This window comes from Typopeltis vanoorti, chromosome 10, assembly GCF_054136105.1.
Source record: "Typopeltis vanoorti isolate ZY-2024b chromosome 10, IOZ_Tvanoo_1.0, whole genome shotgun sequence".
In the NCBI taxonomy this organism is placed as follows: domain Eukaryota; kingdom Metazoa; phylum Arthropoda; class Arachnida; order Uropygi; family Thelyphonidae; genus Typopeltis; species Typopeltis vanoorti.
The window spans coordinates 45,205,635-45,222,192 of NC_143558.1; the positions used below are offsets into that span (position 1 = coordinate 45,205,635).

General features: G+C 36.5%; 1 protein-coding gene across 1 annotated transcript in view; it reads left to right on the forward strand.

Annotated features, from left to right (window-relative positions):
• Positions 1-15,933, forward strand: part of LOC150102377 (glycogen phosphorylase-like) — a 479,880-nt gene extending 463,947 nt beyond the window's left edge. Inside the window, exon 19 of the mRNA XM_090399808.1 lies at positions 14,957-15,933. The gene's annotated coding sequence lies outside the window, so the exon portion shown is untranslated. The remainder of the gene's footprint in view (positions 1-14,956) is intronic.
• Positions 15,934-16,558: the final 625 nt, after the last annotated feature.

Here is a 16,558-nt window from a genome sequence, read left to right on the forward strand (position 1 = left end):
TTATCTATTCTCATCTTCTGCAGCTTGTACACCAACTTGTGTCATAATCTATCAAACGCTTTTGCATCCAAGAATATCACTGGATATGATTCTTCCTTATCTAACACACCCATTACCCTATCATAAAATGCAAGTAAATTGTTAAAATGGGACCCTTTTCTCTCATAGAGTAGTGCATCAGTTCCCAACCAGTGGTATGCATATCCCCCAGGGTACATGCTTGGCCGTTCAGAGGTACACAAAAAATAATCAGTAATGGAAGAAAAACAAGTAAAGTAAACAAAATGCAAAACATTAGTTATGGAACAATAAATGTTAAGTTTGACTCACCACTAATGGAGACACTTCAAAACTCGCTCACATTAGCAAATGATGATTGGTGAGGGCCTGGCTATGAACCCCTCCCCCAAACCACTCTTCTACCAATCATTACGCACAGTCCATGCGTCACTTTTGTCACCCATCCTCCTTTTCAGAACAATCGCATGTTACTAAGAAATAATCTTTGCAATAACGAACCTTCCACTGACTTCCATTTGCGATGTTTCTAAAACCTCTCCAAAAATATAAATATATCCATAGCCAGACTGTTTGATCAGTTCAGTTATTGACTGAGAATAAGTAAGTGCGTTGTCTTTAATTGTGATTTTTTCAAGTAGTTTATTTTGTTTAATGAACGTAGTTTTAGTTATTATCATCAATGATTTTTAAGCTTGTCAGTTATGGATCAATGGTTGAAAACAGGAACAGTTAAAAAAACCAAAACTTGATGTGGATTATAACCCATTGCCAAGTACTTCTCAGCACGTGTCCACAGCTATGAGTACACCCACACCAGATTGTAAAAAGGCACGTGCCTCAAGTACTACACAGAAGAAAAGGAAATACTACGTAGAGCAGCATTTCTCAAACTTTTCCGATGACGGAACACTTCACAAATCCTGAAATTTTCATGGAACACCATGGTTATTTTGTAATGTTGTTGTTGTTGTTGTCTTGTCCTTTGAAGAGTCATAGATGTTTCCGTGTGCTCCTTGAATTGCATTGGTTATGTCGATGATTTTGTTTGTATAGAGCTGTTGTTCAGGATTAGGATCTATTTCTTGCAAGGCTGCTGTAATTGCTGGACAGGTAAAGATGTGAGTGGGTGTCAGTTCAGTATTGGGGCGTTGTGGCAGTCTCTATATGTTCTCGTATCATCTGTATTGATCTGTTTGTAGTCTTGCTATCATGGTGGAGGTCTTTCTGCCAGTGATTTTGGGAATTTGTTGTTGTATCATTGATTTCAGTGGAATTAGTTTAACTTTTGCTAGTGCGTCAGCATCAGCAAGAGTTATTATGTGAATTTCTTGGCTGAGTTCTCTGGCCTCTTTTCTAATTTATCAGGTGCTTCATTGCAATCAATGCCTACATGAGCAGAAATCCATTGTAAAATGCAACTTTTTTTCTAAACACTTTAGTTGATTTAAGAGTTTATGGGTGTCTTGTGTGAGCTTGGTATTGCCATTTTTGATTGCCTCCATAACTGATCTTGAGTCACTGTAAATTATAATTCCCTCAGATTGTTGAGATGATGATAATTTTCAGTAAGCTTCGAGTGCTTTATTTATTGTGTAAAGTTCGCTGATAAAATTGGAAGCGATTCTCCCAGATCCAACTTTTATTGAAAGTTTTTCACCTTTCTGGTGTCTGACGATTGGTATAACAAATAATCTGTTTGGAGGATGAAAGAAGGCTGATAATATTTAGGCCTTTTTATTTGAGCATTTCTTTTGATTTTTTTTTGTACAGAGTTTGGTAAGGTTTAGATTTATGGAGGTATTTGAAGGTAAAGGACTGGAAAATAGGGTTTCTTTGTTTATGTGGGCATTTAGCTGATAAAGACCTATTTATTTCCTGATAGTGTCATCATATTGTAAAGTTAATGATCTGCAAAATCTGCATTTTTGATTCCAATGTTCACAAGTTTTTAGGGAGATATGATTGCTTTGGTAGCTTCTGATATTATTTATGAATATGGCGGCAAATTTTCGTCTGTCCTCCAGCAGGTCAAGCCCACATTCCTTTTGGGCTCTGATGTTGTTAGTGGATGAGACTGCACCAATGATAATCTTGGATGCTTTTGCTTGTATTTTGTCTAATTTTTCCTTTACTGATGAGGATGAATGTGACCAGATAGGTGCTGCATATTCCATTATTGGCCTTATTAGTGTAGTGTAAGTGGTTTTCAGGATTTTTGGCTTTGCACCCTAATTTGTTCAACAAAGCCTTTTCAGTATATTTAATTTTTTTACAGCTCTGTTGGAAGTGTTAGAAATGTGTTGTGAAAAAGTAATTCCAGATCAAGCGTAATACCAAGATATTTTGGATTTGTCAATTAGCTTGTTGTTGATCATGACTTTGGAATTGTAAGAATGTCTGTTTTTCCTGTCTGTACTAAGGGTGCTTAGTTTTGTTTTGTCTGGGTTGATTTTGAGTTTAAGTTCATCTGACCATTTTTCTAATCCTCTCATGGATTTGTTTAGAATCTCCTCTGATTCTTTGATTTGTCAGATGGCTATGTCATCTGCATAACAAGCTACTTTTGTGTCTTCTGTAAGGTAGGGATGAATATTATTGACATATAAAAGAAATAGTAAGGGACTGAGTACTTGAGCCCTGGGGAACACCAGCCCAGGTTCTCCGCTCTCTTGATATTGCTGCATTGATTCGGACTTTGATCTTCCTTCCTCTAATGAAATCAACAATCCAGATTAAAGCGTTTCCTCTAATTCCGATACCATGGAATACAAACACGATTTAAAGCAGCAGTCATATCAAGGAATATGGCAGTTATCTTTTTTGTTGGTTTTTCCTGAAATTAGTCTATTATTGTTTGGCAGAAGTGGAATAATTGATCTGTTGTCGAATGACGGGCTCTATAGGCAGTTTGGTAGCAGTTAATTTTCTTATTTTTTGTCAGCCACATGAGCCTGGAGTGTATGATTCTTTTAGTAATTTTACAGAGTATGCTAGTTTAATGCGATAGGTCTATAGGTTTGACATTCTGGAGCATTTTTGTCAGGTTTCAGGATGGGTACAATAACTGATCTTTTCCATTCTTTTGGAAGTTTGCCTGTTTGCCAAGAGGTATTGAGAATGTCCAGAAGTTGTTCTTTGATATTATTGCCAAGGTGTTATGACCAAAGATAAGATCATTACCAGGAGATTTATTAGGTGCAGTTTTCTCGAGTGATGAATTTAGTTCACTTAGTGTAAATTCTTCAGAGAAGATGTCATTAGTTTGGTATGTTCTTGCTTGTTTTAGCATTTCACTTGTGTATTGAGGGTCTTGTCCTCTCGGTTATACTGAAGTTTGGAGTTGTTTGAATAGGTTTTTGCCAGTGTGTTTGCAATTTCTTGATCTGTAATAGCTTGTTTCCCAGCATTTATGATGAAGTTTGTTTTCTGTTGGTTCTCTTTTTTGATATTGTTGTCCAGGATTCTAATAATGTTCCAGTGTTGGCTGTCTTTTCTTGGATCCAGGTTATACTGCAAAACTCTGCCCATTTCTCTTGTTTGCACTTCCAAATTTCCTGCTCTATTTATTGTGTTATATCCATTAATTTCTTTCTGTATTCATCAGTTTTATTAATTCTGAATTGTTCGTTGATATTGTCTCTTTCTGCAGTCATTGAATCAATATTGTGATCTTTCCAGTATGGTATCCAGGTATTTTTACATTTGCCTCTTGGTATTGTTGATTTGGCAGCTTTACTGATGTGTGAAGTAAGGATTTGTAATTTTCTGTCAAGGTTTCCAGAGACAGGTTCATCTTAACAGAGGCCCTCCAAGATTTGAGTAAACCTTGTCCAGTCGGCTTTTCTAAAGTTCCATGTCCTTTTGATTTGCTGTTTTTGATCAGTCTTGAAGTTTAGTGTTATTATTATGGGTCTGTGGTCACTGATGGCATTTCCCAAAATTTTCCATTGTGCACTTGATGCAATGCTATAATTAAACCTTGATGTGAGGTGTTGTGGTTAAGTTGTTGGAGAAGCTTGTGAGAACTAGGATCCAGAGTTGGGTTGACAACAATGGTATAATCTTTGATGGACAGCATGGATTTGCTAAAGGGAGGTCGTGTTTTAGTAATCTACTTACTTATTACAATAAAGTGACTGCTTCCTTGGACAGAGGAGAAGGATACACAATAATATACTTGGATTTTGCAAAAGCTTTTGATAGAGTACCTCATGATAAGTTGACAGTCAAACTAGAGCAGATGGGGTTGGATATTAGATTAGTGCATTGGATTGGAGACTGGCTATCTGATAGGTATCAACAAGTTGTGTATGGGGGTGCAATATCCAGGAAAAGGAAAGTCACTAGTGGAGTGCCTCAGGGATCTGTTTTAGGACCATTACTATTTAACTTGTATATTAATGATATTGGCGAAGATTTGGATGGAGATGTTCAGTTGTTTGCAGATGATGCAAAGTTGGGACGAACCATAAAGAGTAGTGCAGATGTTGTGGCCTTGCAAGAAGACTTGAATAAATTGAGTGATTGGGCAAGCAAATGGGGATGTGAGTTCAATGTTGCAAAATGTAAGGTTTTAAAATTTGGAAAGCAAAGATGGGATGCAGAATTTATGCTTGGTAAGAATATATTGTTGGAAGTAGAGGAAATAAGAGATCTGGGAGTGATAGTGGATAAGGATCTAAAATTTAGGGGACACATCGCCAAAATTGTGAAGACAACACAAAGACTTCTGGGAATGATGAGGAGGACGCTGACGTGTAGAAGTAGGGAGATTCTTGTTCCATTGTATAAGGCTTTGATTAGGCCACACATGGACTATTGTGCCCAGATTTGGTCACCTGGTTTTCAGAAGGATGAAGAGATGTTGGAAAGGGTCCAAAGGCGACTGACTAAGGTAGTTTCTGACCTCTGGAATGTCGAGTATGAGGAAAGATTGAAAAGATGTAATTTGCAGAGTCTAGTGGAGAGAAGGAAGAGGGGAGATATGATAGAGACCTGCAAGTTGGTAAGGGGTTGTTATAGGATCAATGGTGGAGAAGTTCTACAGAGAATAGTGGGAGATCAGGGGAGAACCAGAGGTCATCCCTGGAAACTGTACAAAGAGGGTGTGAGTAGGGGAGTGAGAGGCAGGTTTTTTTCGTGCAGAGTTGTGAATGATTGGAATGCCTTGCCTGAGAGTGTGGTGTCTGCAAGGAGTTTGAAGGTGTTTAAGGCCCGGTATGATGAGATGTGTGTGAGATAGAAGGACCTCCTAGATGAGTCTTTCACTCCATGAGGTCTTGTTTAATAATAATAATAATGTCAATAGCAGATTCAGTTCCCATATTTTGTAATGTATTAATAAATAATTAATTGTTAATTTAGCTGATTTTTATTATTAATTAATAATCGATCATTGATTAATAATTAATTAAACATAAACATCATTAAATTAATTTGTTTTCATTGCTGATTTTCATTGACATATCCCATTCTGATCACCAAAAATTTATAATATATAAGTACTGTACTTACCAGGGAATGCAGGCTTTTTCTCCTGTGTGCTGGTAGTTTTCCCCTCCTTTTGTACATCCTGGAGATTGCTTTGTAGGCTGGTGGTGGATGACTCACCATCTGTTGCATCACAAACACCTTCAATAACAGATTTCTTAATACAAAAATTAAACAAAGTCCCTTGTCTCTTATTCATATTAAAATTTAAATCTGCAGGCCTATTACTTTTAAAAAATCATGGCACTATGGTTTCGAAACTTTCACCCTACAATATGAACTTGTGAAGAAAGTATTCAGCATTACTAGATTTGAGAACTGGATACAGACTACCTTGATCTTCAATTTTAGTGGAAAAACTTTCTTTATACTTTCTTGCTGATTGGTCACTGACATTTGCTACACAGATGTCATTTCCTTCAGTTTTGAGAACAGAGGATACTACTCATTGTTATAATCCGCTTGCAGGCAATTTTTATTATTATTATTATTATGGGCAACTCCAAGGAGTCATTAGACTCATTGAGGGAGGCCCTAAACATCATGTCAAGAACAATTATTCAGCTTCCGCACAGTATCTATCGTACTTTGCCTTGAACTCATTTACAGTCATGGCACCCACAGCAGACTCTGGAAACTTATTTCACTCATTCACCACTCCCAAAGTATAAAACCTAGTTCTAACACCCTTACTAACCACACTTTTGCCCAGTTTCCATGGATGTCCCCTAGTCCTCCCACAACCAGCCCTGTTCTCAAAAATATCTTCTAAATTAATTTTATAGAAACTCTTCAGTAATTTGAATGTCTCAATCACATCTCCCCTCCTCCGCCTATCAACCAATTTTTGCAACCCACAAATCCTCAACCTGTTCTCATAAGGTTCATTCCACAGACCTGCTATCATCTTGGTCACTCGCCTCTGGATCCTCTCAACCTCCTCTCCATCAAGAAGAAACCTAGGTGACCAAATCTGCGCACCGTAGTCGAGATGGGGTCTTATCAAGGCTCGATACAGAGGAAAAACAATAACCTGCTTGTCTCTGCATTGTCAACATATTCTTCAGCAACCAAGTGATTTGATGAGCTGATTTGACCACTTTTGCAATGTGCCCTGGAGTACAGTTCCACCAATGTAGTAAACTGCTGATAATCTTTTCACCCCAAAATGTATATAACCTTACATTTGCCACATTAAATTGACATCCATTCTCCTTAGCCCAGACCTCCAATCTATCAAATTATCCTGCAAAATTTTGACATCACCTGCATTCACTATTGCCCTACCCAACTTTGCATCATCTGCAAACAAATGAACTCTTCCTCCCAGATCCTTTCCTATATCATTAATGAACAAATTAAACAGCAGTGGTCCAAGAAAAGATCCTTGTGGCACACCACTAGTCATTAGCCATCTTGTGGACTCTACTCCTGAATAAACCACTCTCTGATATCTCTCCGTCAACCACCCTCCTATCCATCTTACCAACCCTATATCCATCCCTATATGCTGCAATTTACTGATTAGAATGCCATGTAGTATCCTGTCAAAGGCCTTAGCAAGGTCCAGTAGAATCACTGTAAACCCATTACCCTTATCCAGTTCAGCCGTCACTGTGTTATAATACGTGAGCAAGTTACTGAGGTATGACCTACCCTTCACAAAACCATGCTGTCCCCGATACAGTATCCCATTTTCTTCTATCCAATCTTGTATTTTCCTCTTGACTATTTTCTCCAAGACCTTGATAACAATTCCTGTTATGCTGATTGGCCGGTAATTTTCAACAGCAGCCTTGGAACCACCTTTATGCAGAGGAACTATTTTCCCCTCTTTCCACCCCCTTGGGACTCACCCAGGCCCGAGGCTAATACCGCGGTTTATGACTGGTCATAAACCGCAGTATTCCCTTTCCCAAATATTGAAAGGTTTCGATGTGTGAAAATTAACAATAATTCATGAATACTTCCACATTTAAAAATACATGGCTTGGTCACTAACATTTGCTACAGAGATGTTATTAGGCATTTTGGGTCTGAGCTTTTCGACATATTCACGAATATTATTCTCCTCAGAATATTTCCACCATAAAATATTTATTCATGAAAAATGCTTAGAAAACTAAAATGACGAATTCCAGGAGAACTTCTCGCAGAACACTATTCACCTTCTGCGGAACACAGTTTGGGAAACCTTGGTGTAGAGTATGTTAAATATGGGTTTTCATTTGTAGGGGATGATGACTGTCCTAACTCTTTGTGTGTTGTGTGTGGGGAAGTATTATCCAACAGTTGCAGGAAACCCTCCCTACTCATACGACATTTAGAAACTAAACATCCTACGTATAAAAACAAAGAAAGACATTATTTTCAGTGGCTATCTCATGGTAAAGTACTTACACGGCTGTTTGAACTTAGACATGAAGGCCAGGTTTTTTTTTTTTTTTTGAAGTCAGTTTCCATCTCCAAAGTTTCATGACAGTGATTGGCTTGAAAGTCTTGCACAAGTGCCTCCGTAGCACAATTGGAAGAACGACGGTACGTTGTGCCCTTCGATTGGAAAGGCTTAAGTTCGATTTTCATAATGATGGGAGTACTCTTTATATGGAACGTTTTCAATTGAAGGTGAGTTAGCCGATATCATAAGGAGCTAGCAGGGTTTTTTCTCCTGGAAACTTGGGTTTTTCATCCCTCATGACAAATTGGCCCTTTAGCACACACATTTTACAGACAAAAAAAAAAAAAAAAAAAAACTAGCTGTGGTGGTGGTGGGCAGTAGATGGCACTGATGTTGATTAGTAGAGGTTTGGTGTAGTGGTGGAGACGGAGAGTTGTACAATAGGTGTCCTCCCTCAATGACTCTTCAGACTCCTTGGAGGTGTCATGAATTAAAAAAATTATAATAAAATAAATAAAATATTTATCAGGTATTTTTCTAGAAATAAACAAACTCAACTTGGGACTTAAAAATAGCTCAATCACTATATTCAAAGTAACTGACAAAATTGAGTCAATGATTAAAAAACTGGATTTTGGAAAGTGTGTATTGAAAGAGTTCAGCCTAAGGTTTTTGAAACTCTGCACAACTTCTTATCTGAGAATGACTTGCACCTATCCCAAAACATGAAAGAGAATATTTTAAGTCACTTTGAAGGTCTCAAAGTATCCTTTTATAAGTACTTCCCTCAATGTGGAAAAGAAAACAATTGGATTGCAGATCCCTTCAATGAAGAATTCTTCAAAGAAGCTAAACTTTCAACCGATTCTTCTTTAAAATCTGATTTTAAAAGAAAGCATCTTATTACCTTCTGGGTAGATGTCAGTGAGGAATACAAACAGCTCAGTGAGAAGGCACTCAAATACCTCTTGCCATTTACTAATACTGAACTAATGGAGACAGCTTCTCTTCTTACACCTTCATAAAAAATAAGTACCGCAACAAGCTTAATGCAAGTCCAGATTTAAGAATGTATCTTGCATCTTTTGAGCCTGATTTCAAGAAACTAAGTGCATCAGAGCAAGTTCAACAATCTCACCAACAATGTTTCAATCGGCTAGTGATCTGTATTCCAATTATTACAGACTTTCCAGATAACACAAATAAATATTATTAATAACAATAAATCAAAAGTTTGTTAAATACTTGATCATCTTTATCAATATTTAATATGAAGCTATACTTATTTCTGTGTTACGAATATTATAAAATTAAATCTGTGATTTGTACTTTTAGTGTAGTAATTTTCCTTTCCCAAGTCATTACCTCATTTCCACTATTTTACATTAAGATAGGCACCGAACAAAATTGTCAGTATTTAAAAACAGCTATTTTAAAAACAAGAGGTACAATTTATAGAAATGGGTTTAAAAGGGTACACGGTGGAAAAAGGTTGGGAACCACTGGAGTAGTGCATGATTGGAATGGATTGTCATCAGATGTTGTGTGTGCAAGCAGTGTGAATGAATTCAAGAATAAGCATGATAGCTGGTGTATGAATGTAGTATGGGCCTCCCTTGATCAGTCCCTGACTCCTGGAGGTCTCCATAGTGCAATCGGAAGAATAGTGGAGCATTGTACCCTTCGATTGAAAAAGACCTGGGTTCGATTCTCATCATGATGAGGGAGATTCCTTATATGGACTTTTTCAATTGAAGGTGAGTTAGCCAATCTTATATGGAGGTAGCTGGATTTTTCATCCCATGTACAGACAAATCGGCCTTCAGAACACACGCAATTTACAGACAAAAATACTGTTATTGCTTATGAAGGGTGGAAGATGGCTCTGATGGTAGTGATGTCATCGTAGGAGAATTAAGTAGTAGTAGTGGAGAGGGTTGAGATGAATTTAGCGAAGTAGAGTGCCCTCCCACGACGAGTCCTTGGACTCCCTGGAAGTGTCATGTAATAATAATAATAATAGCTTTTCATTTTTCAGGAAATGATAATGGATGCTGTAAGTGAGCAAGAGGTGTATGGGGAGTTGAGCAAACTAGATGTAAATAAGGCTGTAGAACTTGATAATATATCACCACGTATTCTGAAGGAATGTGCCAGTGAGTTGACGCTGGCCTTGACATATTTTTTTAATATGAGTCATGCACCGGGTCAAGTTCCTGAGAAGTGGAAGGATGGCAAGATTGTGCCATTTCATAAAGGAGGTGATCGAACTCAAGCATCAAACTATAGGCCTATCTATGTTTCAGGTGTTGTAGTTAAGTTGTTGGAGAAGTTTGTGAGAACTAGGATTCAGAATTGGGTTGACAACAATGGTATTATCTTTCATGGACAGCACGGATTTACTAAAGGGAGGTCATGTTTTAGTAATCTGCTTACTTATTACAATAGGGTGACTGCTTCCATGGACAGAGGAGAAGGATACACAATAATATACTTGGATTTTGCAAAGCCTTTTGATAGATTACCACATGATAAGTTGATAGTCAAACTGGAGTGGATGGGGTTGGATATTAGATTAGTGGGTTGGATTGGAGACTGGCTATCTGATAGGTATCAACAAGTTGTGTATGGGGGAGCGATATCCAGGAAAGTTACTAGCGGTGTGTCTCAGGGGTCTGTTTTAGAGCCATTGCTGTTTAACTTGTATGTTAACAATATAGATGAAGATTTGGATGGAGATATTCAGTTGTTTGCAGATGATGCAAAGTTGGGACGAACCATGAAGAGTAGTGAAGATGTTGTGGCCTTACAAGAAGACTTGAATAAATTGAGTGATTGGGCACGGAAATGGAGATGTGAGTTCAATGTTGCAAAATGTAAATTTTTAAAATTTGGAAAACAAAGATGGGATGCAGAATTTATGCTTGGTGAGGATATATTGTCGGAGGTGGAGGAAATAAGAGATCTGGGGGTGATAGTGGATAAGGATCTGAAATTTAGGGGACATATAGCCAAAATTATGAAGACAACACAAAGGCTTCTGGGAATGATGCGGAGGACACTGACTTGTAGAAGTAGGGAGATTCTTGTTCCATTGTATAAGGCTTTGATTAGGCAAAACATGGACTATTGTGCCCAGATTTGGTCACCTGGTTTTCAGAAGGATGAAGAGATGTTGGAAAGGGTCCAGAGGTGACTGACTAAGGTAGTTTCTAACCGCTGGAATGTCGAGTAGGAGGAAAGATTGAGAAGATGCAACTTGCATTCTGCTGGACAGGAGAAAGAGCGGAGATATGATAGACACCTACAAGTTGGTAAGAGGTTTGTTATAGGATCAATGCTGGAGAGGTTCTACAGAAAATAGTTGGAGATCAGGGGAGAATAAGAGGTCATCTCCCTGGAAACTGTATAAAGAGGGTGTGAGTAGGGGAGTGAGAAGCAGGTTTTTTCATGCAGAGTTGTGAATGATTGGAATGCCTTTGCCTGAGAGTGTGGTGTCTGCAGAGAATTTGAGTGCGTTTAAAGCATGGTATGATGAGCTGTGTGTATGATAAAAGGACCTCCTAGATGAGTCTTTGATTCCATGGGGTCTTGGGTAGTAATAATAATAATAATAATCAATACCTTCCTATATTTCGGCAATTTTACATTGCCATCTTCACAAAACAATGATATGTGCAATCAAGCCCTAACACTAAGCAATGAGGGTGAATGAGCAATGAGGCTGAAGGAAAGCAACTAAAGTCAGTCCTAGAGGTGCCCCCTAGCAGGCTAAATTGGGTTGTCTTGGCTGTTGGGCTGATGTTCTTAGAATGCAAGCTTTCCAAATTTGGGGTAGTCTTACCCAAATTTGTTGAGATTTGAGAAGTTCTTTAGAGCTGAGCTGATTCCAAGAATAATCTTTCATACTTTTACTTGCTGCAGAGTAATAAAGTGGCCTTCTTCCAGTGTATTCTGTGGTGGGTGCCCAATGCATGGTTAGCAAGTCCTTAGTGGCTGTATTGGTGAAACCAGATGTAGTCCTTGTGTTCGGATATCCTGATATTGTCTGTCCTGCCTGTTTGGCTATAAACTATCCTACTATTCCAGTGTATTCTGGAAGGCAATTGGATGCATGAGACTGCCCCTGATTTGGGAAGTTTGCATTCTAAGAACATCAGCCCATTGGCTAAGACAATCCAATTTAACCTGCTAAGGGGGCACCTTTAGGATTCTAAGACTGGCTCTAGTTGCCTTTCTTCAGCTCATTTGATTAGTGTTAGTACCTGCATGCAGATATCATTGTTTTGTGATCCCTGAAGATGGTAATGCAACATTGCTGAAATATAGGAATATATTGATTAATTGAAATAATATTCTAGTATACATTGTCATTTCCTGAAAAATTAAAAGCTATGTATAACCAATGTATAAGTTTATCTATAAGAATAATAATAATAATTTATAAATACTGTTTTGGTGACCATGTAGATAATTTTCAATATTACTAATAAATCTATCCCAAGAATCTTTGGTGAGCTTTTCTTACAATGTTTTTTTTGCAATATTTCTTTTATTTTTATAAGCCTCTAATGATTTTGGTGTTTGTTTCTGCAAGTGTAGCTTGTAAGCTTTATGTTTTTCTTCTATTACTTTTGCTATTTTATCATTCCATATTTTCACCCTTTTTTCTTTTGGTCTGTTTTTGTCTTGAGAACTTCTGCTGTTTGTTTTATTAAGCTGCATATATTTTTCTATTCTTCTTTTATGTCAGAAAAAAATTGGAATTTGAGAAGAGTTGTTGTAGTCAGTTGGTTTTGATATAGATTCCTAATACTATCTTCCTTTTGTAGTTTCTTTCTACATTTTTCTTTTCTTTAGATTCTTGTGGTTTTTGTGATTTCTATTTTTCTTGTATTGCTATTTTTGAGTCTACCAGATAATGATCTGAATATATATCATTTCATTGGTGAAGATAGTTTTTTTGTCAACATTTATATAATCTATTAATGATTGTAGTCCTCTGATGTGCCAAGTATATTTATGGATATCTTTTTTTCTGAAAATATGTGTTTGTGATTTTTAATTCATAAAATGATGAGAAATCTCTCAATTTGTTTCCATTTTGATTTAAAAGTTCTCCATGTCTACCTACAACCTGTGGTATATTTCGGTTCCCTACTCTAGCATTAAAGTCTGCTGCAATTATTAAATAATCATTTTAATTATAGTGCTTCTCAGCTTTTCTAAGTCATTATAAAATAATTCACTTTCTTTTATTTTTCTTTCTTCCAGAGCATATATTCCTATTATCATTAGGTAGCCTCTTTCAAATTTCAATCTCACATTTGCTGTTCTTTTGTTAATAAAAGTGTAGCTCTCTGTTCTGGTCTTTCGTTTTTGATCTATCATTATAGCTACACCACAGCCTACTCTTTTATTCTGTGTTTCGTTACATAATCTGCCATTTCGACAGGTCCTTTTAATTTTTTCTTAGTTTCAGTTAATACTGTCATATGTATCTTTTTTTTTTAAACTGTTTGTTGAGTTCTGTTTCTTTCCTGGCTGAACCTCTAACATTCCATGTGGCACCATTTAATATATCCATTATTCCAAATCGCTGCCCATTTTCTTGGTGTTATTGTTTTCAGTAAATTCATCCTGCTTTTCCTTTGAATGAGTATCTGTTTTTTATGAGAAAGGTTACCAGCTTCTTGCTTAAACACCAACCTGGAGGACTGGAGTATCTCTCTTAATCTGGCACCTCTCCTTTGACCTGCCCAGCTAGGGTAGCAATGCTACTGCTGGCATAGCTCTCATGGGCATTGGTACATGTAATAGCTGGCCAAGTGGTTAGCATATCTGCTCTCCAGCCAAAAGGCTGCAGGTTCGAATCCTGCCGTGGGCATGGATGTTTGTGGTTGTCTCTGGAAATACTAGTGGTGGTGGTCGGCGGTAGATGGAGTTGGTGTAGTTGCGGTCAGTTGGTGGATTGAGTGGTGGAGACAGAGTTGTAGAGCAGGTGCCCTCCCTCGATGAGTCTTTGGACTCCCTGGAGGTGTCAAAATAATAATTAATTAACATAAATAAAATTATATAGATAAGTATGAGAGGAGGATGGAAAGTTCTGATAAATACATAGAACAAAAATGACATTAAAGCAACTGATATAACTACAAGAAAGAACATACAAGGATATAAGAATATAAGTTACCTTCATAACTAGTATGTTGGCTACTAGTATGTTCTTTCTTGGGTTATATCAGTTGCTTTAATATCATTTTTGTTCCAGGTGTTTATCAGAACTTTCCATTCTTCTTATATAATATACAGATGATTAAAAAAATTTTACAGTGGAACTACATCAAACACATCTCTACAGTCCTCTTATCTTAATAATATAGTTGCAGTAATATAGGTTGCCGATAAGTCCTCCGGATTCTTGGAATTACTTATTCATCATTCTTGTTGAGATTAGGATGATGTTTCAGTATCTCAGAAGCATCCTTGAATTTCCTTTCAAACCGGATTTTGATGCTGTGTAGGAACTTGGTGCTGCTTTTCCAGTTGATTCTGTGACATGTTTGAGGTGCATGGTCTAAAGGCCTTTTTTTATCATACCAAAGGAATTTAATGTCGTGTTTTGTGCTCATCTTTTCTTGTTAGAATGGTGCATCCTGTTTCCACTATGTAGGATAGGTTACACCCAGTTTACACACAATGTGCACTTGCCTCATAGCCTTAGCTGCTTCAGCTGTAAATCAAAAAACAAACAAACCAGTTAAAGGCAGAAGAGATTGTTCATAGAAATAGAGAGAAAGAGACAATAATAGAACAAGGAATGTGTGAGTAGGCTTAGAGAGCGGGTGGCGAGTGCAGATATGATGAACAAATTTAAGACAGGTTCATTGTTCATAGTTCATTTGTGCATGACAGCAGAAAGCTCCTGTGATTAGTCTCTTGACTCCATGAAGGTATAATAATAATAATTTCAGTAATCCAATTCTTTGAATATAAACAGTTTAACTGTAAAAGCAAAGTGCTGATTATTTACTTTTTGTTTTTCAGGTTAAAAAAAAAAAAAAAAAGCTTGGCATCAACAAGGAACCCCTCTTGCCTGTGTTTTAAAATTGTTCATGTACAGAAACTGCATTTATGATAGTTCATTTTAGAATTTATTTCATTATAAGCTGCATAAATTTAGATACATAAATAAAGCCCTAGAGATATTTTATACCATATGAAGTATGGTATGTATAAATTTTTGAAGTGAACTTTGAACACATGATTCATTATCCTTTTGTAGGTTAGCTGTTAAGTAAATCTTCATGTAAATTGCACTGAAATGATAATTTTATCTGTAATTATTGATTAATCTATTAATCAACATATTTGTTATATGCATTTTATTAAATGAAAAATAAATTTTTATATGAAACATGTGAATGATTTTGTCAGTTTTGTTAACTTAAGTGGTATATTGATAAGAGTATTTTTAGCTAAAGTTAAACTGTAGTGAAAATTGCTTAATGTACAAGTTTATTTTTATTAATATGTGCAAGTTATAAAATTATTTCTGTTACTCTGTCGATCTTCTTATTTAGCTTATGGAGGAAAAAATACTCACACATGGTGCTTGTGTGTACCATGATGTATATTTTTACCCTTCCCTCATAATCAAAATTTCTTAATTGTCTGCAGAACTTTTAATTATAGTACACATAGGATCGGAATATATTAAACACAATACAAATAAAATAAATAAAAAAGCTGATCAGATTGTTTACAAAGAACCTTTGAAAACTGGTGTTAGCTACTGTGTATTCACTGCTAAGATTACAAAAGATACCTATATAGAATTTCAAGTCTAATCTTCTTGTTATTATTATTTTTTTATCATTTGATTTCATCTTTGATTTATAAATGTTTATTAATTTGTCTTTTCTATGTAAAATATTTGTTTAATTGTCTTCATGGTCTTTTTTGTTGTGTTTGACTGCAATAAAAATTTTGATTTTTTTTTAGAATTTTAGACTAAAACTTGATAGACTTGATTTAATCCTAAATTAAGCATTATTAAATTAACCCTTAAGTGTTGGCTTGGTGCCTAAGTGAATAATGTTTTCACTTTCCTCCAGACAGACTATGTTCCAAATTCCATGATGATAAAGATGTTTGTGAATGTGCCTGTTCATTACCTTGTGTGAAAGTATTAGCTGCTTGTTGGAACCCTGAAATGACTTAAAAAAGTGAATGTTATTATTATTATTGTTATTTTCCTGACCTCCATAGATTTACAAGATTCATCGTGGGAGGTCAACACAAAGTCTTTATGAATTATTTACACGTAAATACAAGATAAATTAAACATCCTGGTCAAAAGAATGACCAGTTCAGCTGAACTGGCCATTCCATTGACCAGGATGTTTAATATGAGTCTCAGAACAGGGAAGATTCTGCAGGAATGGAAGGAATGTATGGTAATTCCATTGCACAAGGGTGGTGCAAAGACTGATGTATCCAACTATCAACCAATTAGTATCTCAGGAGTGGTGGTGAAGATTTTGTAAAAATTGGTTAAGGCCCGCATTCAGAAATGGGTTGACAATGAATGTCTACTTTGCAATGAACAACATGGGTTTTTCTAAGGGAAGGTCATGTTTTAGCAAC